The sequence below is a fragment of the Macaca thibetana genome, chromosome 13 (genome assembly GCF_024542745.1).
Source record: "Macaca thibetana thibetana isolate TM-01 chromosome 13, ASM2454274v1, whole genome shotgun sequence".
Taxonomy (NCBI): Eukaryota; Metazoa; Chordata; class Mammalia; order Primates; family Cercopithecidae; genus Macaca; species Macaca thibetana.
In genome coordinates this window covers 87,233,156-87,256,932 of record NC_065590.1, presented here as the reverse complement: position 1 = coordinate 87,256,932, position 23,777 = coordinate 87,233,156, and the positions used below count along the sequence as shown (strand labels likewise).

Genomic DNA, 23,777 nt, shown 5'->3' with positions numbered 1-23,777 from the left:
AGAGTAAAGGTTATTTCTTTGGCATGACTTCTTTGAACACTGCCTGAAATTATGTATGTATTTGTTGATTATCTCCCCAATAAAATACAAATTTTAGGAGGGCAGAGACTATTCGTTCACCACGGAAGGAGTTGTCCATGGAGCTTACTGTCAAACCATCTGGGAAGCAGTAGTTAATCCAGCCCACGCTAAAGGATGAGGTGTGGCTGGCTATTTAACTCAATGAATTATGACATTTCTCTACTTACATAGGGAGTAGATTATCTTAACCCTGCCTCACAATTACATATCCCTTATTTTGTTCTAGGCACAGATCCAGTCACTTTATTTTGAATCATTTCATCCCTACAACTCACTCAGATAGGTACTTTTATGTTATTTAATTCTACAGAGAAGTTAAATTACATATCCGAGATTGCAAGGCCAGTGTCAGAACTGAGATTAAAACCTGTTGTGCCAATAGTTTCCAAACTTTGCTGCACATTGGCATCACTTGAGAATCTTTACCAACCACTGATGCCTGCTTACTATTCCAGACCTTCTGATTTAACTGGTATGGGTGAGGCCTGGGCATTGAAAAGTTTGAAAGCTCTCCAGGTGATCCTAATGTGCAGCACTATTTTTCTGTCTTAATATGAAATGTGGCAGACAAAAATAAATACAATACAATAAAAAAGAATACAAAGATAAGATCGGGGAGCCGGGCACGGTGGCTCATGCCTGTAATCCCAGCACTCTGGGAGGCTGAGGCGGGTGGATCACCTGAGGCTGGGAGTTCGAGACCAACCTGACCAACATGGAGAAACTACTAAAAATACAAAAAATTAGCTGGGCGTGGTGGCACATGCCTATAATCCCAGCTACTTGGGAGGCTGAGGCAGGAGAATCGCTGGAACCTGGGAGGTGGAGGTTGCAGTGAGCCGAGATCTCGCCATTTCACTCCAGCCTGGGCTACAAGAGCAAAACTGCATCTCAAAAAAAAAAAAAAAAAAAAAAAAAAGATCGGGGGAAATTATCTGATTTCTCTAAAAGCTAAAATCAATTCAAAATCAGGCCTACCTAACATGGCATCAGATCAGCTCGTAAGGACTTCTCTCCCTGTACTGGGACTACCCCAGGCAAGGAACCAGGGAGGTGTAAATCATTAGAGACCTGCAACATAAACGCATCTGATAGCAATAATGTAAGTATACCCTGAGAATGACCCTGTATGGTAGATGCACCTGAATGTGTGCTCTGAGCTAGGGAATCTGGGAGTGGCCAACCCAGAGATTTGTTCTGTTTCTATGATAAACATCTTAAACCCCCACCCCCACCCACTGGCCCATCCCTTGGAACATGGCCCATACAGGGTATTAGGGTCCTGAGTTTTGGGTTAAGTGCAGGTTGCCAGGTAGAGGTCACTAGTGGGAGGCTGTTCAGTGAAAATGCTGTATACATTGCATGATGTTTACAGGCAGTTGCGCTTTTCCTGCCCTTGGACCATGCAGTTGTGTTGTCCAGCCCACTGCCAGGGGACAGTAGAAAGGGAGATGTGTTGTTCACTCCACTGCCACTGGACCACTTCTATACATAGCTGGTTCTTCTGTCCAACCCGCTGCCATGGACTCTTCCCCCTCTGTCACTACTGGACTGTAAGCTCCTAATACAAACCCATGTCTCATTTACTGGCTCTCCAGTCTCTTCTTGGCCTCTTGATCCTAGTACCTTCTCTACTGAGGTTAGCAGGAGTTTGGCACAACAATAGCATACATAACTGGATTACAGGAGTGAAATACGGTTATGGAGTTTTGTCTAGATAATTTTTATCTAATATATATAGACCAACTTCTCTGAGAAAATCTTAAGGTACTATTGGCAAAACAACCCATCTTTTGGGGATGGGGAAAGGAAAGTTAACATTTTTAGGAGAAAATAGCTTAGGAAAACTCACAATGAAAGAAATTAGAGTGAGGTTGAAGCTCTTTAGCTAACATAGTGTAACCTATTTTTCTCTTTTATATGTGTTAGTCTATTCACATTACTTTAGTTTATTTTTATTGAGGATCTATTATATTCCATGTGATGAGGATACGAGACTGAACAAGACAATATATACCTACTGTGTAGCCACAAAAATCTAAAGTAAAAAAGGTATTTTTAAAAAAAAAAAAAAAAAGGCCGGGCGCGGTGGTTCAAACCTGTAATCCCAGCACTTTGGGAGGCCGAGATGGGCGGATCATGAGGTCAGGAGATCGAGACCATCCTGGCTAACACGGTGAAACCCCGTCTCTACTAAAAAATACAAAAAAACTAGCCAGGCGAGGTGGCAGGCACCTGTAGTCCCACCTACTCGGGAGGCTGAGGCAGGAGAATGGCGTAAACCCGGGAGGCGGAGCTTGCAGTGAGCCAAGATCCAGCCACTGCACTCCAGCCTGGGTGACAGAGCGAGACTCTGTCTCAAAAAAAAAAAAAAACCAACACAGCAGATATCGCGCCTTTCCATGGAGTGTTTGTAGTCTACAAGGGAAAAACTCAATGAGCATTTTCAGTCTGCATCCCATATCTTAAAGCATTTTTATGTTGACTCTTCCTTAGAGCTAGAAGTTATTTCTTGGCTTCTGATTAACCACCCACTATTTTTTCCTGTGTACTTCTCAGGCAGCTCCTTCTTATTCTTCTTTGTAGTTCCCCCTTCTACTGTCCTTCCCCCTAAATATTGGTGTTCTTGAGGGCTGTGTGTCAGTCTCCTTTCTTTTCTCATTTTAACTTTTCCCAGTTGTCACTTATTTACAAGATGATTCCCCATGTATTCGTCCATTTTCACACTGCTATAAAGAACTACCTGAGACTGGGTAATTTATAAAGAAAAGAGCTTTAATTGATTCACAGTCCATCTTTCTAGAAATAGTTTAGCTTCCTGGCCAGGTACAGTGGCTCACACCTGTAATCCCAGCATTTTGGGAGGCCAAGGCAGGCAGATCACTTGAGCTCAGGAGTTCGAGACCAGCCTAGGCAACATGGCAAAACCCCATCTATACAAAAAATACAAAAGTTAGCTGGGCAAGGTGACGCATGTCTTTGGTCCCAGCTGCTCGGGAGGCTTGAGGCACAAGAATCGCTTGAACCCAGGAGGCAGAGGTGAGCCAACATCGCACCACTACACTCTAGTCTAGGCAACAGAGTGAGACTCTGTCTCAAAAACAAAAACAAAACAAAAAAAAGGTCCCTAATTGTGTAAGTTTCTAGCCCCACAAGAGCCGATTCACTCCATGACCCATCTAAGAGGAAAGACGTAAAGATAACGGCATTGGTAGTTTGCCAACCATTCAAATGAATTAAAGTAAAGCTCAGAGTTTACAAATCTCACCAATGTGGTCAGAGTTTACAGCCAATCTTTCAATTCCCCACTCCTAATGGAGAACAGATAATGTAGGGATACCAGACTCTAAGTAAATCCCCCAGCATGGAAGACAGAGGCCAGACAATTAGAAAATAGGGTCTAGGAGAAAATGTCAAAAGAACTTAGAAAAGAAAAAAAAAAGACACTCTGAGCATACATCAAGAATAAGGTGCCATAACAATTACACAGGACAAAAAAAAATCTTAGAAATTAACAGCATGGGAGCAGAAATGAAAAACACAAGATTGGAAAATAAAGTTGAGAAAATTTCCCAGAAGCAAATAAAAAGACAAAGACATGTAAAATAAGAAAGAAAAAAATTAAAATTAGAGGATTAGTCCAAGATATCCAATATCTGAATAATAGGAATTTCTGAAAAAGAGGAAGTCATCATCATAGTAATATTTCCTAGATCTGAAAGAATGAATTTCCAAGACTGAAAATATCTGCTGAGTGACCATATTATTGGAATAAAATAGATCCATGTAAAGGCACATCGGAGTGAAATTTCAAGACATTGGGGACAAAGAGAAGATTCTCTGAGCTTCCAGGAAGAGGGAAGGAAAAACAAGCCATATAGAAAAATTCATAGTCAAATAGCCTTAGGCTTCTCAACAACTCTGGACTCTAGAACACAATAGAGATTTTCTTTCAAAATTATGGGTAGAAAATGTTTACAATTTGTAATTCTACACACAACCAAACTGTTAAGTATAAGGATATAATAAACACAGTTTCAGATAAGTCTCAAAAATTTACCTCCTACATATCTTTTTCTCAGCCACCAGATGTTATGCTCCATCAAAATGAAATGAGATGAATACATTAAAGAGGAAATGTGGGATGCAGAAAACAGGCGATTCAACATAAGTGAGATGTGGATGAAGACTCCAGAGAATAATAGAGATTTCAGTATGAAGACTGTACATTAGGTGTAGAGGTCAACCATTTCAGATTGGAGCACAATCATCATTTTTGCCTTCTGTAATTCTACTGGGTTTTCATCTTAACGAAGCTACTTGAGGATGTACTCCACCAAAAAAAGGAGAAAACCAAGAGGAAGAGATGAGAACCAAAAAACCAGAGATCAAACTAAGGACAAAAGTCGAGGAAATTTCATAAGATGAAAGCAAAAGGAAGTCTCAGGATGACAGCTGTGCAGGAGGCCTAGAAAGCCACCAGTGCTAATAGAAGAGAATGAAGGTATCAGGGAGCAAGAAAGAAATTAGAACTGATAGGCTACCTAAATGGGTAGATCTGGCAGGAAAACTACAATGAAAGGCATTGGGAAAGTGTGGCAAAACTGAGCAAATGACAAGCACAAAGAAAATTAAGCAATTTAGTAAACAAGGCAATTATTATAAGTTCAAGAAAAACAAAAATTTAGAAAAGCAATGTAATCAGAGTGTACCACAGTATGTAGCTGTGAATAGTAATTACATGGGCATAATCAAATAAACATTGAATATTGAGTATTTTATAAAACATTGAGATATGTTTATTTTGGGAGGGTTGGGAGGAAGGAGAACAGATGACAGTCCAAGAGTGATCGGTCTTCATCTACCACAATGCAAGCCAATAGTTAATGTCAAAAGTTGATTTATAATCATTATGGAAAAACAGTATGGCAGTTTCTCAAAAAACTAAAAATAGAACTACCATATGACCCAGAAACCCCACTACTGGGTATTTATCCAAAGGGAAGGAAATTAGTATATTGAAGAGATACCTGCACCCTCATGTTCATTCCAACTTAAGTGTACATCAACAGATGAATGGATAAGGAAAATGTGGTATATATACACAATCAAATACTGTTCAGCCATAACAAAGAATGAAATCCTGTCAACTGAAGCAACATACCTGAACCTGAAGGACATTATGTTACATGAAATAAATCAGGTACATAAAGATAAACACCACATGCTGTCACTCATATGTGGGAACTAAAAATGGAGCTCATAGAGGTAGAGAGTAGAATAAAGATTATTAGAGACTGAGAAGAGAAGGAGGGAGAGGAGGAGGGGGAGAGGCTGGTTAACAGATACAAAAGTACGATACAGCTAGATAGGAGGAATAAATTCTAGTGTTCTGCAGCACTGTGAGGTGAATATGGTTACCAAAAATGTAGTGCATATTTTCAATAATCTAGAAGAGAGGATTTTGAATGTGCACAACACAAAGAAATGATAAATGTTCAAGGTGATAGATATGCTAATTTTCCTGATCTGATCATTGCTCATTACACACGTTAGGCTCGTGGCTAACACCTGTAATCCTAGCACTTTGGGAGGCCAAGGCAGGGGAACTGAACTAGTCGCCTTTTCATGGAGCACCATTCTGTTTTAAAGAACGACTGACAGGCAAATATTAATATTCAGGCATGAATATTTGGCAGTCATTTTCTTGAAAATGAATGAAGTGAGCCTGTCTGTTCCTTCAAGGAAGGCAACTAGAGTATTTGTGGGCAATGATTAAATTAGAGCTTTCAAGAGGAAAATTAGAGATTTGGAAGAAATAGTGTCCACCCCCATGAGCTTGACAGTGATAATTCAAGACTTTTGTGATGAGATTAGAGGTGAAATAAACTAATGTGATTTTTGTTGTTGTCTAATGTTGTCAAAATTTGACTATCTGCATAATTAAATGAACCATTTGCCAAAGAACCAAGGCATAATGTTATAAAATCATGCATAAATAAAAGAGCCAGTCAAATGCAAGATAGACCAATGATTTCTAATGTAACAGTTTGAAAAGTTTGCTGATACGGTTTCAGATTCCACGCTGCAACTGACGTTTTAAGGAATTTCCATTGACTATGTTTTGGTATAGAATCAAAAAAGAATAGCCATAATTATCTAAAAAGGCTCATAAAATACTCCTCACTTTTCCGACTACGTATCTATAAGAATAGCTTTTCTTCTTATATTTCAACGAAAAGAACATACCGCAACAGATTGAGTTCGGAAGCAGATATGATAATCCATATCTATCTATTCTATCTATTCTGTTTTATCCACATCTATTCTATCTATTCTATCAAGCCAAACATTAAGCAGATTTGCAACCTATTAAATAATGCCACTCTTCTTGCAACATTTTTTACATTTTGAAAAATGTAGTTATTTTTTATAAAAATATGTTGTCTATATTAACCTATAATGGACTTATTGTTGTCATTTAAAAATCAATTTAGAAATATTTAAAAATTTTCTCTATTTTCCTTTCTAGTAAAGGATATATCAATAGTTACCTTAGATAAGCAAGAGCTCTTCAGTGTCCTCTATAATTTTTAAGAGTATGAAGACACTTTACACCAAAAAGTAAGTTTGGAAACCACTAACCTGAGCCTTCTGACTGCCCTTGTGGACAATGGTTACAAATATTCAGAATGTAACTCTAGGATACTAAGAGCTGCCACCTGAAGATTTTTTAATAGAGGCGAAAAGCAGATTTAGGATTTTCAAAATCTTTTTTCTTTTCATTAAAAAAATCAAAATAGAGACAATGTCTCACTATGTTGCCCAGCCTGGTCTCGAATTCCTGATCTCAGTTGGTTCACCCAACTCAGCCTCCCAAGATAATGGGATTACAGGCATGAGCCACCATGCCCGTCCTCAAAATTCTTAATACCTTAGGTGTTTTAGTCCATTCAGGCTGCTATAACAAATTACCATAAACTGAGCAGCTTATAGACAGCATTTATTTCTCATGGTTCTGGAGACTGGGAAGTCCAAGATCAAGGTGTCGGTAGATTTGGAGTCTGATGAGGGCCTGCTTTCCAGTTCACAGACGGCATCTTCTTGCTGTATCCTCGCATAGTTGAAGGGGTGAGGGGGTTTTTACATAAAGGCACTAATCCCATTCATGAGGATTCCACCCTCATGATATAATCACCTCCCAAAGGCTCCACCTCCTAATACCATCACCTTGTGGTTAGAATTTTAATTTGAATTTGGGAGGGACACAAACATTTAGACCATAGCACTGAGTTCAAACAATTCTCCATTAACTTCCATTTAGATTATTAGCTAATTAGTATTTGCTTAACAAAAAGCTCCTTGTCTGAACCTCAGTTTCTTAACCTGTAAAAGGGAAATAAGATTTCTTTCTTAATCAAGCTTTAATGTTCTTACTGTAATGAAAGCAGAAGGCAATCATGCCTTGAAATATTTCTACCACAATTTAATTATTCATCTCTAGTCCCTTGTAGGATTTCTTGTCTGCTGATATTGGTAATTATCTCCTCTAGTCAAATTAAATGTGTGGTTTTTATTTTTAATTGCTCCAGGGTATTAGAAGAATTAATTAGTAAGTGTTGGCCAACTACCTTGAAGATGAAAAGTACCATGTAATTATCACCATGGGAAAAGTGCTTTCCATGCACTTGGCTGAATTCACTACTTAGGATTATGGGATTAAATGGTAACCTTAAGGACTTCTGGTGTGAATGTGGTAACATAGATTCAGCATCTTTCTTCTTTTTTTCTTTTTTAAATACTACAAAAACAACAAAATATGTAAGCTTATCTTCAGCAAATTTGGGAGCAGATATAATCCATAGCCTTCAAAATATGTATCAGGTCTGCTAAGAGCAGCTAAGATTAGACAGAAGCCATATAGGAGAAGCTGGCAAAGAGCTATGAGGTTCAGACGGCAGCAGAATCCAGAAAGCATCAGTAAACATGATTCCTAAAGTGAGGGACTCACCATGTAGTGCAAACGTGTGGCATCTTGTCAATGGATTTGGGTGAGCAGACCTGGTGGCACCCAAGTCCTCTTGGAACCTGGTTTATTTCAGAGGAGGAGCAAAAAGATATTGGCTACACAATTTAAAAAGAGAACCCATGTGTGTTGTTTTGCTAGGGCTACCAAGCAAAAGACCACAAACTGGGTGACTTAAATAAGAAATGGATTGTCTCATAGTTCTGGCAACCAGAAATTCCTGATCAAGGTGTCTGCCGGGTTAATTTCTTTTGAGGGGTGCGAGGAAGATCTGTTCCTTTCCTTTTGTGTAGCTTAAAAGGAGTATACGGGTTTTTTTCCTTCAACTTTTATTTTAAGTTCCAGGTTATATATGCAGGATGTGCAGGTTTGTTACATAGGTCAATGCGTGCCATGGTGGTTTGCTGCACAGATCAACCCATCACCTAGGTATTAAGCCCATCATCCGTTAGCTATTCTTCCTGATTCTCTCCCTCCCCACAATGCCCCCTGCCGCCAACAGGCCTCAGTGTGTGTTGTTTCCTCCCTGTGTCCATGTGTTCTCATTGCTTAGCTCCCACTTTAAGTGAGAACATGCTGTGTTTGGTTTTCTGTTCCTGTGTTAGTTTCCTAGGATAACAGCCTTCCAGTTCCATCCCTGTCCCTGTAAAGGACTTGATCTCATTAAAAGGAGTATATTTTAATCAAAGTGTTTATTAGCATTGGATTCTAGACTTTCCTTTAACAGAAGGGCAAACTAAAAGCTATAGACTCCAAGAAATGGGTGTAATTTGGCTGTTTCTAAGCTAATCCGAGAAGTAAATGTAACTTCATAAAAGCTTAACATGACAAAACTTTTATAGTGAAAGTGGAGTCGGATTCTCTGAGCTGTGATAGCCAGCGCCAGCTCATGAGATCAGAGATGGATTCCGGGAAACTATCCAGGGAAGCTGGACTGATGTTTTAGTCCATGTGTGTTTCTATAGCGGAATACAATAGACCCGGTGACTAATAAACAGCAGACATTTATTTCTCACAGTTCCCTCTGGAAAGACACCAGGGGAGGCACTTGGGAAGGCTGGCACTTTCCTTTTGCCCTTCACATTACATAATTGATTGGAAAAATGGGAAATTACAAGTGGCATTAACAAGCAGGGCAAAGAGCTAGCCCAGTCAACCTGCAGTGGGCCCCATCCAATGGGCACAGAGGGATAGAGGGCCAGAAGGCTGAAGACTGGCTGGCTGGGGTGCAGCAATGCTACAGAACACCCCATGGGACTTGGCATGAACAGGAAGCATGGCCAGGTCAGTAGGCCTCCCCTGTGATGCTCCTTTATCCAGCCCTTCACCAGGCCTGTCCCTGGGTCTCATGTCCTCTGCCATTGGCTAGAAAACTCAGCCAGTGACTGCCACCTGAGAAAGGAAGAAGAGGGATATGGGCATAGAGCAGCCACCTTCTTTGCCCTGCCCTGCCCAGCCCACTGGGATCTGCTCTTCCTCTGAGCTCCCCAGCCTGGGCCATGGTGATGCACAACTCCAGAGGGCACCATTCACATTCCCTGTGCGGGCACAGTCCATGCCTGCTGCTGGGCAAGAGCATACCCGGCTGGTTTTGTTCAGTATCTGGGTGTGAGTTTGTCTTACTACCTTGGCTAGACCGAACTCCTGGAGGGATGGGACATGTTTCTAAATCTTTTTATGTACCAAACCACCTAACACTAGCCCAGCTTGATAAATATTTGCTGATGGATGGGCAATCCAGACATGTAGTCATCAGCTGTGAATTGCGGAAAACTGGACCACTGAAGCTCACAAGAACATGTATTCTAGAGAGCTATGCAAACCTGCTTCTGCCCAGCTTTGGCATCTGGGGTTAGCATTATCGTTTAGAAATGTGCCCTTTTATGACACAGGGCGTCTCCCAACAGTGGCATGATGTGACCAGGGCAGCTTTCTGCCTCTGCTACTTGTGTCAGTTTCTTCCTCCCTAAAAGCGTTCAGTAATGAGTGGCGATTTCATGAGCCACAGGCAGAACTGACTCTGCAGAGCCCGGAGTGGGGTTTGGATTAACCACAGTCATCACCACTGTTTATGCAGCTTCGCAGCCGGGCCAACGCTCAAATTTCTCCCAGAGGCCGACAATATTTCTCCGTGTGATTTTTTTTGAAGCATGAGTCCTCAAACCCATACGTAAACACTTCTCCTCTAACGTAAACTTTGGCATAGCTAGATGATACTTCACTGAGCCTCCCAAGCCTGCCTACCTTCCTCTGGCCACTAACACTCAGTAAGAATCTTTGAACACTTTCAGACACTTTCAGGGCAGCCTTATCTAAGTGCTGGGCTGCCCTGCTGGAATCAACTGGAAATGAATATTTAAAAAAAAAAAAAAAAAGAAGAAAAACATTGAAATGAGCAATAGACAATGATATGGTTTGGCTGTGTCCCCACCCAAAACTCATCTTGAATTCCCACATGCTGTGGGAAGGACCCGGTGGGAGGTAATTGAATCATGCGGGTGGGGCTTTCCCATGCTATTCTCATCATAGTATGTCTCATGAGATCTGATAGTTTTATAAAGGGGAGTTTTCCTGCACAAGCTCTCTTCTCTTGTCTGCTGCCATGTGAGTCTGCCTTTTACCTTCCGCCATGATTGTGAGGCCTCCCCAGCCAGGTAGAACTGAAAGTCGATTAAACCTCTTTCTTTTGCAAATTGCCCAGTCTTGGGTATGTCTTTATTAGCAGCGTGAAAACGAACTAATACAGAGGACTAGAATTTTTAGTCATTAGCTTGTGGGATGGCCATGAACAGATGATTTCTCTGTGCTCCATGTTGCCATTTGTAAAATACAGGAGAGGAACAAGAGGAGGGTGTCCCTGCCCTACTGCCCGCAGGACACCCATCCTGAGCCATATGTCCCTCTAGGGGTAAGAACTGGGGAGGGTGGGATGGGGGAGGCCCATGCAGAGCCTCCAGCTTTTTCCTGGCTGAGGCTGAGGTGTCACCTGTGGACACAGGTCAGATGTAGTTAGGTTTTTCAGTGTAGAGACTGAGCTTGGAGTTGTTCTCACAGCACGGTCTCCAAGCCCTCTGGTTCCTAAACTAATTATCCAGATTAATGAATTGGTTCTTTGATTCCAAGAACACTTTGTGGCAAAGACATGAACTCAAAATGCCTAGGGGTGAGAGAGGCAACTTTTGTATGTATGTATGTATGTATGTATGTATGTACGTATTTATTTATTTAGAGACGGAGCCTCGCTCTGTCTCCAGGCTGGAGTGCAGTGGCACGATCTGGGCTCCTGGGTTCAAGCGATTCCCCTGGAGAGGCAACTTTTAGTGTCTCTAGCTCATTAGGAGGGCAGGAGGGCTGGGCGGGCAGAGGGCACTGAGCACTTTCCCAGGAGTTATGGGCCTGAGTTCAGTTCCAGTTCCACCCTCAACTCACAGAGTGAGTTTGAGTCAGTCCTTCCGCCTCCTAGGGCCTCAGTCTCCCCATCTGTGCAATGCAGGGGTAGACTAGGGAAGCCCCAGGCTCACTTCCAGGTCTGAGGTTTGAGGCTCTTCTCCATTAGTCTGTTTTCTTTCCTTCTTCATACCCTCAGTCTTCTAACTTTTTTCCCCAGTCTTGCAGATGGGAGACCAAGACTCTTCTTCTGGTTTGTCTTGGCTATTTCATTGATCCAGGCCATAGGTTTCCCAATGGACAATGCAAGAGTTTGACTAGGAGTGCCTACAGGTTCATCCAGCTCTGGGGCTCTGGGCTTCCTGAAATTCCATGGTGGAAAGGTGCACAGCCAGGTGGTGCTTGATGATCCGGGCTGGGGGCCCTCCCTTCACCCCTTCATTGTAGGGGACTTACCTTCACCCCTTCATCATAGGGGACTTACCGCTCAGGTACCCCAGGTGCTGCCTCACCTTCTGATCCACCAGATTTCTCAAGACGACCCTTGGAAATGGCTTAGGCAGAAGCCCACAGGCAGACTCTGTTGTGATGGCTTTTTAAAGTATCACCCTGATTGAGTAGCAATCTACATCTATTCATTTAAATACTAATCTAAGTGTTGCTGTGAAGGTATTTTGTAGACATGATTAAAGTCCATAATCAGTTGATTTAAGTAAAATGGTTTATTCTAGATCATCTGGGGCATAGAATTTTCTTCTTCCCTGCAGAAGAAGAAGCTCTACCTCTAACAGCAGCTTCAGCCACACTCCAAAGTTCCAGCCTGCCCTGTGGATTTCAGACTTGCCCAGCCAGCCCCCACGGCTGTGGAAGCCAATTCTTTGCAAGAATCTCTCAGTGCATACCGCCTGCTGGTTCTGTTTCTCTGGTTGAACCCTGACCAACATACTGTTGCATTAGACATGGTGGGTAAGGCACACCTGTGGTCTGATCCCTAGGCTCCATATTATTTCTGAAAAGTATGAAACACATCCCCTAGTTCTCTGTCCAGGCCATCATGATTTGACCATATGTGTCAAACATGTCCTAACCGGGCAGAATACATTTGCCCCTACTATCCCTGCCACATTCAGGACAAGGTCAAACCAGGCTTCTGAGCCATTTTGCCTTTGGTGGGTTTTTAATACCTCACAAGTACTTGATCTTGGGATTCTTTGTACACTGAGTTTACCCCACATTGCTTTTGATGGTAGGATCTTCTAAATACATATTACTGAGAGTGAAATATCCCACCACCCTCACCATTCAATTTAATAGCTACTGCTGAACATCTAAAATCCAGACAAATAGCCACACATAACCAAGTGTGTGAGTCTCCAAGGAACTCAACGATCCTGTGTGTGTGAACAACAGCAACCCTGCAAAATAGGAGAGTGGGTGGAGTCATGGGCTGAAAAGCGGATCTCAGCAAGTGAAATCAAAGGAACCAGAATCCTTGGCGTTTTTGCTTTCATGATCTCAGCTTTCAAGCATCTCTCTCTTCATCCTAAAAATACAGATTGGCCAAACACCTGGACTACAATTTTTAAAAATAATAAATAATGCAGTTTCCATTGACATTTGTCCCTATTGGGTGCGCAGGTGATGGGCAGGATATGTTAACCTCTGGTGTTTAGCTCATAAAATGGAGAATATTGTCCTCTGAAGTCTAAGAGAAGCGTAACAAGCCCAGCAGACCCTTCTGCCAGGGGTTGAGGAACTAGGTGTGGGCTGGTTGGGGAAGGAGGGAGTTCCAGACACCAAGAACAATGGATGTCAGTGAAAACTACATAGAAGGTGTCAAAGTTTGGCGGTGGCTCACACCTGTAATCACAGCACTTTGGGAGGCCAAGGAGGGCGGATCACAAAGTCAGGAGATCGAGACTATCCTGGCTAACACAGTGAAACCCTGTCTCCACTAAAAATACAAAAAATTATCCTGGCGTGGTGGTGGGCGCCTGTAGTCCCAGCCTCAAGGCTGAGGCAGGAGAATGGCATGAGTCCGGGAGGCGGAGCTTGCAGTGAGCCGAGATTGTGCCACTGCACTCCAGCCTGGGTGACAGAGCGAGACTCTGTCTTAAAAAAAAAAAAAAAAAAAAAGAAGAAGAAGAAGATGGCAAAGTTTGCCCAGTCTTCTGCTTCCGGACAATCCCAGGCCACCGAGTTTGGGGCTTGCTGAATTACAGAGAGCATGAGAATCTGGAAGAGGCCCTGGCCTCTCTGGCATGCAGCCATGAAAGAGGGCTGGGCCAGCATGTTGGGGAACTGACTCAGCCCTTGCCTGCAGGGTGTAGCTTTCCTTGCCTGCAGGGTGTATCTTTCCTCTCTTCCCTCAGAGCGTCCATTTTCTTCTAGCCTCTGACCTGTGCTGACAGCAAGAGAGCTTCATAAAGCAGCTTTCTGTTGCTCATCCCAGCACCCAACCCTGGACCTGGGCAGCTGCCAAAGGCCTGTATGGGCCTGGCAGGTGGGCATTTGCTTAGGCTGCCAAGTGGTGAGGAGTGCCCAGCCTCTTTGCTGGCATCTTGCCAAGCACTGTGGTAGTGACTCATTGCTCTCTTTCACAGCTTAGGGCCAGGCAAGAAGCACTCAGTTTAGAGCAGGGAAGAGCATGGGGCCCTTGGACATCCTCAGGCATCTTGCAGAGTGAGCCTCTTCTCTGGAGACTTTGCAGCAGGTCCTAGGTTTGCCTGTTCTACCCATCATAGTAACCACAGCCTGGTGTATCTGGGAAACTGCTAGTTCAGCATGGTGCAGCTCAGATGGCCTTGGGGCGTGGTGGGCCATGAAACTGAAGGGCAGTGTGGGAGTTGGGGGCATACTCACTGTATAAATTTGCAACTGGGGTGGTATTTTGGAAAAATATTAATGTGCTTTTCTCTTTCACTTTTCTGAATATCTGACATTCTCTCTAGTCTGCCTAAGGCATTCATTTACATGGAGAGATTAAGATTGTTCTAAAATACCTACCAAAACAACAAAAACATTATTATTCACATTTTGGCATTCAAAATAAGAGTTTTGTAGTTTTTTGATATATAATTGAAGTACAATAAACTGCATATATTGAAAGTGTACAATCTGATGAGTTTCAACATACGTGAAATGGTCATCACAATCAAAATAATGAACATATCTTCACCTCCAAAAGTTTCCTGGCTCCCCAGCTCGGTTCTCAGACAAGCACTGATTTGCTCTCTGTTACTACAGATTAATTTGCATTTTCTAGAATTTTATGTAAGTGGAATCACACAGTATTTACACATTTTGTCTGGTTTCTTTCACTCTGCATAATTATTTTGAGACTCATTTTTGTTGCCGCAGGAATTGATAGCTCCCTCCTTTTTATTGCTGTGTAAAATTCCATTGTATGATACAGTGCAATTTGTTTATTTACCAGTTAAATGGGCCTCTGGTTTGTTTCCAGTTTTTGGCTGCTACAAACAAAGCTGCTATGAACGTTTGTGTGCATGTCTTTGTGTGGACATATGCTTTCATTTCTCTTGGGAAAATACCTAGGAGTGTAATGTCAGAGTCATCTCATACATGTATTTTTACTGTTTTAAGAAATTGGCTGTTTCAAAAGTAGTTGCACCATTTTATACTCCCACCAACAGCATGAGTTCCAGTTGCTCCAAATCTTCACCAACACTTAATATGGCCAGTCTATAATTTTAACCATTTTAGTAGGTGCATATAAGGTGATATGGTTTGGATCTGTGTCCCTGCCCAAATCTCATGTTGAATTGTAGTGCTGGAAGTGGGGCCTAGTGGGAAATGATTGGATCATGGGGCTGCTTTCCAATGGTTTAGCACCATCTCCTTGGTGCTGTCTTGTGATAGAGTTCTCGTGAGGTCTGGTTGTTTAAAAGTGTGTAGCACCTCCCCTGCTTCCTCCTGCTCCAGCCATGTAAGATGTGCCTGCTTCCCCTTCGCCTTCCGCCATGATTATAAGTTTCCTGAGGCCTCCCCAGAAGCAGATGCTGCCATGCTTCCTGTACAGCCTGCAGAATTGTCAGTCAATTAAACGTAGTTTCTTTATAAATTACTCAATCTCAGGCATTTCTTTATAGCAATGCGAGAATGGACTAATACATGAGGATAGTTTATTTTTATTGCAATTTGCACTTTTCCTAATGACTAATGACACTAAGATTTGTAGCAAGACATATCCAAGCTAGTCTGTCTATTGCTTGGGGAGAAGATTTTCTAAATTCCTTTGTACTGAAGCAAAATAGCACAGTGGTTAAAATATGGGCTTGGTGTGTGCATGATGACATATTTATTCATTGCAGCATTGTTTGTAATAGCAGAAAAATGAAAAAACCTGTGTCCATTAATGGACTATGTCAGATAGACTATGGTTTTATATTAGTCAGAATTTTCCAGAGAAATAGACCCATAGAAAGCGTGTGTGTGTGTGTGTGTGTTGTATATTTTTGAATAAATTTATTTTAAGAGATTGGCTCACATGATTGTGGAATTTTGCCAAGCCAAAAATCTAATGGGGGAGGCCAGTGGGCTGTAAACTCAGGAAAGAGTTGCAGTTTGACTTTAAAGGCACTGAGCCTGGAGATACATGAAAGAAATGATATTGCCGTTCAGGTCTGAAAGTAGTCTGTGGCAGAATTCCCTCTTGTTTGGGGAAGGTCAACTTTTTGTTCTACTGAGACCTTCAAGTAATTGGATGAGGCCCATTTATGTTGTGAAAGGCAGTCTACTCACTCAAAGTTCACTGATTTAAATGTAAGTCTCATCGAAAAGCATCTTCACAGAAACATCCAAAATAATGTCTGACCAAGTAGCTGGGCATCCTGTGGCCCAGCCAAGTTGACATAAAAATAACCAGGGCAGGCCAGGCACGGTGGCTCACGCCTGTAATCCCAGCACTTTGGGAGGCCGAGGCAGGTGGATCACAAGGTCAAGAGATCGAGACCATCCTAGCCAACATGGTGAAACCCCGTCTCTAATAAAAATATACAAAAATTAGCCAGGCATGGTAGCACATGCCTGTAATCTCAGCTACTCCAGAGGCTAAGGCAGGAGAATCGCTTGAACCTGAGAGGCAGAAGTTGCAGTGAGCCAGGATTGCGCCACTGCACTCCAGCCTGGCGACAGAACAAGACTCTGTCTCAAATAAATAAAATGAAATAAAATAAAATAAAATAAAATTAAATTAAATTAAAAATAACCGGGGCTGGGCGTGATGGCTCACACCTGTAATCCCAGAACTTTGAGAGGCCAAGGGGGCAGATCACAAGGTAAGGAGATCAAGACCAGCCTGACCAACATGGTGACACCCCGTCTCTACTAAAAATACAAAAATTAGCCAGGCAAAGTGGTGTGCACCCGTAACCCCAGCTACTCAGGAGACTGAGGCAGGAGAATCACTTGAACCTGGGAGGCAAATGTTGCAGTGAGCCATGATCCTGCTATTGCACTCCAGCCTGGGCAAAAGAGAGAAACTCCATCTCAAAATAAATAAATAAATAAACAAATAACCATCATGGGTATGAGTGGAATACCATGTAGCCATTAAAAAGAAAGGTAGCTCTGCCAGGTGTGGTGGCTCATGCCTGTAATCTCAGCACTTTGGGAGGCCGACATGGGTGAATCACCTGAGGTGAGGAGTTCAAGACTAGCCTGGCCAACATGCTAAAACTCCATCTCTACTAAAAACACAAAAATTAGCCAGGTGTGGTGGCGGGTGCCCATAATTCCAGCTACTCTGGAGGCTGAGGCAGGAGATTCACTTGAACCTGGGAGGCAGAGTTTGCAGTGAGCTGAGATTGTGCCACTGCACTCCAGCCTGGGAGATAGAGCAAGACTTTGTCTCAAAAAAAAAAAAAAAAAAAGAGAGGTAGCTCTAAATGTACTAAGAAGCATAATATATATCTCCAAGATAAATTTTTAAATTTAAAAAGCCAGATATAGAACAGTATATAAAATATGCTACCATTAAAAAAATTTTTTTTAAATAGTACAGTCATGCATTGCTTAATGATGGGCACACATCTGAGAAATGCGTCATTGGACAATTTCATTGTTGCATGAACATCACAGGATATACTTACACAAACCTAGATGGTGTAACCTACTACACACCTGGCTGTATAGTATAGACTATGCTCCTAAGCTATAAATCCATACAGCGTGTTTCTGTACTGAATACTGCAGGTAACTGTAACATAGTAGCATTTGTGTATCTAAACATAGCTAAACACAGAAAAGGTACAGTAAAAATATGGTATAAAAGATAAAAGATGCTACATCTGCATAGGACACTTAACATGGATGGAGGTTATAAGATGAAAGTTGCTCTGGGTGTCAGTGAGTGAGTGCTGAGTGAATGGGAAGGCCTAGGACGTTACACTACTGTAGACTTTATAAAAACTATATGCCAGCAGACCCCAACCTTTCTGGCACCAGGGACCAGTTTCGTAGAAGACAATTTTCCATGGACGGGGGTAGGGTGATGATTTGGGGATGAAACTATTCTACCTCAGATCATCAGGCATTAATTAGATTCTCATAAGGAGTTAACAACAACAAAAAAGAAACAAACAAACAAACAAACAAATATTCTCGTAAGGAGGGCACAACCTAGATCCCTCGCATGCACAATTCACAATAGGGTTCGTGCTCCTATGAGAACCTAATGCTCCTGCTGGTATGACAGGTGGCAGAGCTCAGACGGTCATGCTTGCTCGCCTGCCACTCACCTTCTGCTGTGTGGCCCGGTTCCTAACAGGCCGTGGACCAGCAACTGGTCTGAGATCCAGGGGTTGGGGACCCCTGCTGTACACTATACTAAATTTGTTTTTTTTTTTTAAAATTACGTTACAATGTTATGACAGCTACGATGTCAGGAGGATAGGAATTTTTCAGCTCCATTATAATCTCATGGGATCACTGGTGTATATGTGGTATATCATTGAGTAAAACATCACTATGCATTTGTATATATAGATGACTATATATGGAATTATCGTGGTTGTAAGAAAATGGTATGGGAGCTGGGAGCGGTGGCTCACGCCTATAACACCAGCACTTTGGGAGGCCGAGGCGGGCAGATCATGAGTTCAGGAGCTTGAGACCAGCTTGGCCAACATGGTGAAACCCCATCTCTACTAAAAAACAAAACGAAACAACAAACAAAAATCAAAAATTAGCCAGGTGTGGTGGCGGGTGCCTGTAACCCCAGCTACTTGGGAGGCTAAGGCAGGAGAATCGCTTGAAACTGGAAGGTGAAGGTTGCAGTGAGCTGAGATAACACCACTGCACTTCAGCCTGGAAGAAAGAGCGAAACTCTGTCTCACAAAAAAAAAAAAAAAAAAAAAAAAGAAAAAGAAAGAAAGAAAGAAAGAAAGAAAGAAAGAAAAGAAAGAAAGAAAAAAAAGAAAGAAAGAAAGAAGAAAGAAAGAAAGAAAGAAAGAAAGAAAGAAAGAAAGAAAGAAAGGAAGGAAGAAGAAAGAAAAGAAAGAAAGAAAGAAAGAAAGATGGCACTGGCCAGGCGCGGTGGCTCACGCCTGTAATCCCAGCACTTTGGGAGGCCGAGGCGGGTGGATCACGAGGTCAGGAGATCGAGACCATCCTGGCTATCACGGTGAAACCCCATCTCTACTAAAAATACAAAAATTAGCCGGGCGTGGTGGCGGGCACCTGTAGTCCCAGCTACTTGGGAGGCTGAGGCAGGAGAACGGCGTGAACCCGGGAGCCGGAGCTTGCAGTGAGCCAAGATTGCACCACTGCTTACCAGCCTGGGTGACAGAGCGAGACTCCATCTCAAAAAAAAAAAAAGAAAAGAAAAGAAAATGGTATGGGAAATAAAGAGGTTGTCTGGAAGAGGGAAACTGAGAGGCTAGGGAATAGGGAAGAATGGCAGCTTATTTTTTCTTTCACTCTCTACTTTTTGTGTTTTTAAAATTTTACGGCATATGCAGAAGAAATCTTGGCTTTACATCCCGGTTCCCTCGGCTAGAGATGTATCCCAGCCTTCCCACTTCAGGGCTGCAGGCACAGGAGTGGCCGTTTTAGAGCAAAAGCCATAGCAAGTGGGGGTGGACAGGGATGGAGGCCAGAGATGTGCTCCTGAGGGGCCTGGACAGGATCCAGGAGTATGGTTCACTCGTTTGTAGTGGTGTGGACAGCCTGTGCTAGGGACCAGGAAAGATTAGGCTGGAGCTCCAAGGGGCACGGAGGGGCTGTGAGAGCCAGAAGGCGGCTGAGTCAGCCAAGCAGCACCACCGGCTCCACCACGCAGAGCTTTTTGCTTTGCGGTGAAATCTGGGCCGCTCACTTCTTAGCCCCAGGCTGGGGAAGATGACATAGGTTCCCAGACCGTGAGCCTCACCCAGTGAAATGTCTTTCTGGCTGCAGGGAATATGCAGACCTGACCTTTTGGGTTTGCAGATCTGTGTAGAAAGATATCCTTCTCGGCCGGGCGCGGTGGCTCAAGCCTGTAATCCCAGCACTTTGGGAGGCCGAGGCGGGTGGATCACGAGGTCAGGAGATCGAGACTATCCTGGCTAACATGGTGAAACCCCGTCTCTACTAAAAATACAAAAAACTAGCCGGGCGTGGTGGCGGGCGCCTGTAGTCCCAGCTACTCGGGAGGCTGAGGCGGGAGAATGGCGTGAACCTGGGAGGCGGAGCTTGCAGTGAGCCGAGATCACACCACTGCACTCCAGCCTGGGAGACACAGCGAGACTCCGTCTCAAAAAAAAAAAAAAAAAAAGAAAAGATATCCTTCTCACAGGAGGCTTGCAAAGGAAATCCCTGCAAATGAGGACAGGTAAATAATACCTTTGCTTTCCCAGTTCTTTAAGATTCTGACTCCACAATAACAGGGCTTTGCTTCCAAAAAAAAAAAAAAGGCCAACATGTGTTGCAATTTCAGCCAACATATGTTGCAAACTCAGGCGCAGCATCTGGTAGTAGTTAAGGGCAGGCTGACATTCACTGTGTAATTCAAATTCCTCCAGCCCTCTGTCCTCTTTCCCAGACTCCTAGCAGCCTCCTCCCCTTCTCCCACTTCCCCTGACTTTCCCCCAAACTCTAGACGGACTTGTTCCTCTGCTTCCCAGTCTCACCAGGATCACCCCACGCACTCCTTTGGAGGTTGTTTTCAAAGCAGTGAGCAGAAAGAATCCAAGGCCACATGCCACTCACTCACTCAACCCGGGGCACTTGTAAGGGATTGGGTTTCTATTTGTTTTGTTGGGTTTCTTGTTTTGGGAGTTGGAGGGAGTAGAAAGGGAAGAGAAATTTTTTAGTGGATTTTTTTTTTCCTTCTTTTCCTTTTCTTTCTTTCCAGAAAACTAGCATTTCATGGTTCAGGACCCACTGAACAATCAACTGCTGACTCTCACCAATGTCAAAGGGAAAAAGTTAGTAAAGCAGTTTGTCCTACTGCTCTAGTTGTCTAGAAATGTAACAGGCTTCCCCTCCCCGAACATAACCTGTAACTAAAATCTTGTTTATTTTCTGAACTTTTTAAAGAGGTTTAAGTACATTTTTGTGTATTTTTGAAGTACAGCTTGTCTTGCATCATATTTTTAAGCACCACATTACAAAAGACAAATATCACCAAGGCCCCTTAGAGCATCCAAGATATAAAACTGCCGATGGGCTGGCCACAGTGCCTCATCCCTGTAATCCCAACGCTTTGGGAGGCCAAAGTGAAAGGATTGCTTGAGGCCAGGAGTTTGAGACCAGCCTGGGCAACATAGCGAGACCCTGTGTCTACAAAAAATATATATATTTTTAATTGGCTAGGTGTGGTGGCTCACACCTGTAGTCTCAGCTACTTGGGAGGCTGAGGCAGGAGGATTGCTTGAGCCCAAGGGTTTGAGGCTGCAGTGAACTATGATCATGCCACTGCACTCCAGCCTGGGAAACAAAGTGAGACCTTGTTTCTAAAAACAAATAAACTGCCAGTGGTGGCTTGTATGCTTGCATACCTGCTACCCTCACGTAACAGAGCAGACCCCCAGATGGACACCCCCAACGCCATGACCCCTTCCAGAGCTTTCTTACTTAAGGCAGAAATGGTGTCTGCTGTGCATTCTGGTCTGGTATGTGGGCATATACCCTTAGTTTCCAGTTCAGACTGAAATTATTTACACCACATGCTCAAGCTGAAAGGATTACCCAAGGTGTGATCCTTGAGTGCCTCTGTCCCCACATCTCCCACCTCCCTCGGCATGCACTACTACCAAAATATGCTTTACAACTGTCCCCTCTCTCCATCTCCACTGCCACCTTTCTAATCCTAGCTACCATCCTCTGTCACTTGGAATATGCAGTACCTCCCTACCTTATCCCTCTGCTTTTCCTTGTGTAGAAAAAGCCATTGAAAAGTTCTCTCTGGCCGGGCGCGGTGGCTCAAGCCTGTAATCCCAGCACTTTGGGAGGCCGAGACGGGCGGATCACGAGGTCAGGAGATCGAGACCATCCTGGCTAACACGGTGAAACCCCGTCTCTACTAAAAAATACAAAAAACTAGCCGGGCGAAGTGGCGGGTGCCTGTAGTCCCAGCTATTCGGGAGGCTGAGGCAGGAGAATGGCATGAACCCGAGAGGAGGAGCTTGCAGTGAGCTGAGATCCGGCCACTGCACTCCAGCCTGGGTGACAGAGCAAGACTCCGTCTCAAAAAAAAAAAAAAAAAGAAAAAAGAAAAGTTCTCTCTATACCTTTTTCTTCTTTGATTCACTTTCCCATCCCTCCCATCATTTTTCAAGCAGGTAGACAGACTTGATAATCCCATGTTTCTAGAATTCTAGAAAGGCTATAAAGCAGCCTAACAATGTCTCAGCTTTTGCAGAAGCCTAAATCAGAGATGACTTTTGGTGAGGTGCCCTGGGGGGTGTGGGGAGAGAGGGTGTGTGTCTGGATACAGCAGCAGGGACAGAGATGAGATTTTTTCTGGATTGAGAAAGAGGGAGCTCCTTAATCCCCGAGAGCACGGAGGAGCCCAGTCAAGGTTCCAAGGAAGAGGCCTTAGGAGGTGCCCAGATCAGAAAGCTTGGCAGGCTGAGGTGCCAAGGTGAGGCAGGAAATTAAAGAAAAATAAAATTAAGAAGAAAGAGAAATACGTTTTCTGTATTAGGCTGACTTGTCCCAGAGGCAACAGGCACAGCCCGGACCCAGGAAAATCTTGATAATATGATCTTATGTGCTCTGGAGACTCTCCCAGCACTCCCTCAACACAGGGAAAAGAAAAACAAATTTTCCTTTGTTTTATGGAATGAGTTTACAGATTCCTCTTCTTGTAACTAGTGACTTCAAGTATTCTGTTTTATCTAAGAAGTACAAAGAAGGTCATGAAAAGCCTGAGTAGGCCTGAGCTACAGCTGTCTGGGCACCACAGTGAAGGTTATAAGATAAGCCTGTGCCCGGGCAAACCTAGATAATGGACATCTGGGTTGCTTGGCAATGGTCCTATGCAATCCTGTCTCTGCCCTGCTTCTGTATCCCTGCTTGCACACCACTGTAAGCTTGCTTCAAGCTAGGCCACCTCCTTTTGTGAAGCATGTATAAAAGTCAGGTGCTGTCTTTGTTCTGGGCCCAGTCTTTTGTATGTGAGTCAGCTGGGCCTGAGTGCACTCAATAAAGATTCTCCTGTTTCAACACAAGATCTCTCTCGTCCTCCTGAATCCCGCAACAATGGAAACCGACTTTACCTACAGAGAGTCACTAAAGGGGCATGTTAGTCTTGAACAGTCAAAGCACCTGTTGTAATCATGCCAACTAGAGGCCCTTCCTTCGGCCAGGCACGGTGGCTCAGGCCTGTAATCCCAGCACTTTGGGAGGCTGAGGCGGGTGGATCACGAGGTCAGGAGTTCGAGACCAGCCTGACCAACATGGTGAAACCCCGTCTCTACTAAAAATACAAAAATTAACTGGGCGTGGTGGTGCACACCTGTAATCCCAGCTACTCAGGAGGCTGAGGCAGGAGAACTGCTTGAATCCGGGAGGTGGAGGTTGCGGTGAGCCGAAATTACGCCACTGCACTCCAGCCGGCGATAAAGCAAGACTCCATCTCAAAAAAAAAACATAAATACATAAAAAATAAAAAAAGTTCCTTCTACAACATGATAAACTTAAAAATAAAATCAGGCCATGACTGTCTCTTACCATGGCCTTGGGGCTCTGTGGTGATCCGGATCCTGCCTCGCACCTCATCTAGTTCTGCCTGGCTCCTTCCTATCCAGTCACCCTGCCTCCATCCTGCCCTCAACAGACC

The 23,777-nt window shown here is 43.5% G+C and overlaps 1 protein-coding gene across 1 annotated transcript in view; it reads right to left on the bottom strand.

Annotated features, from left to right (window-relative positions):
- The window catches only part of LAPTM4A (lysosomal protein transmembrane 4 alpha), a 108,608-nt gene that overhangs the window by 19,655 nt on the left and 65,176 nt on the right, over positions 1-23,777 (bottom strand). The gene's annotated exons all lie outside the window — the stretch shown is intronic.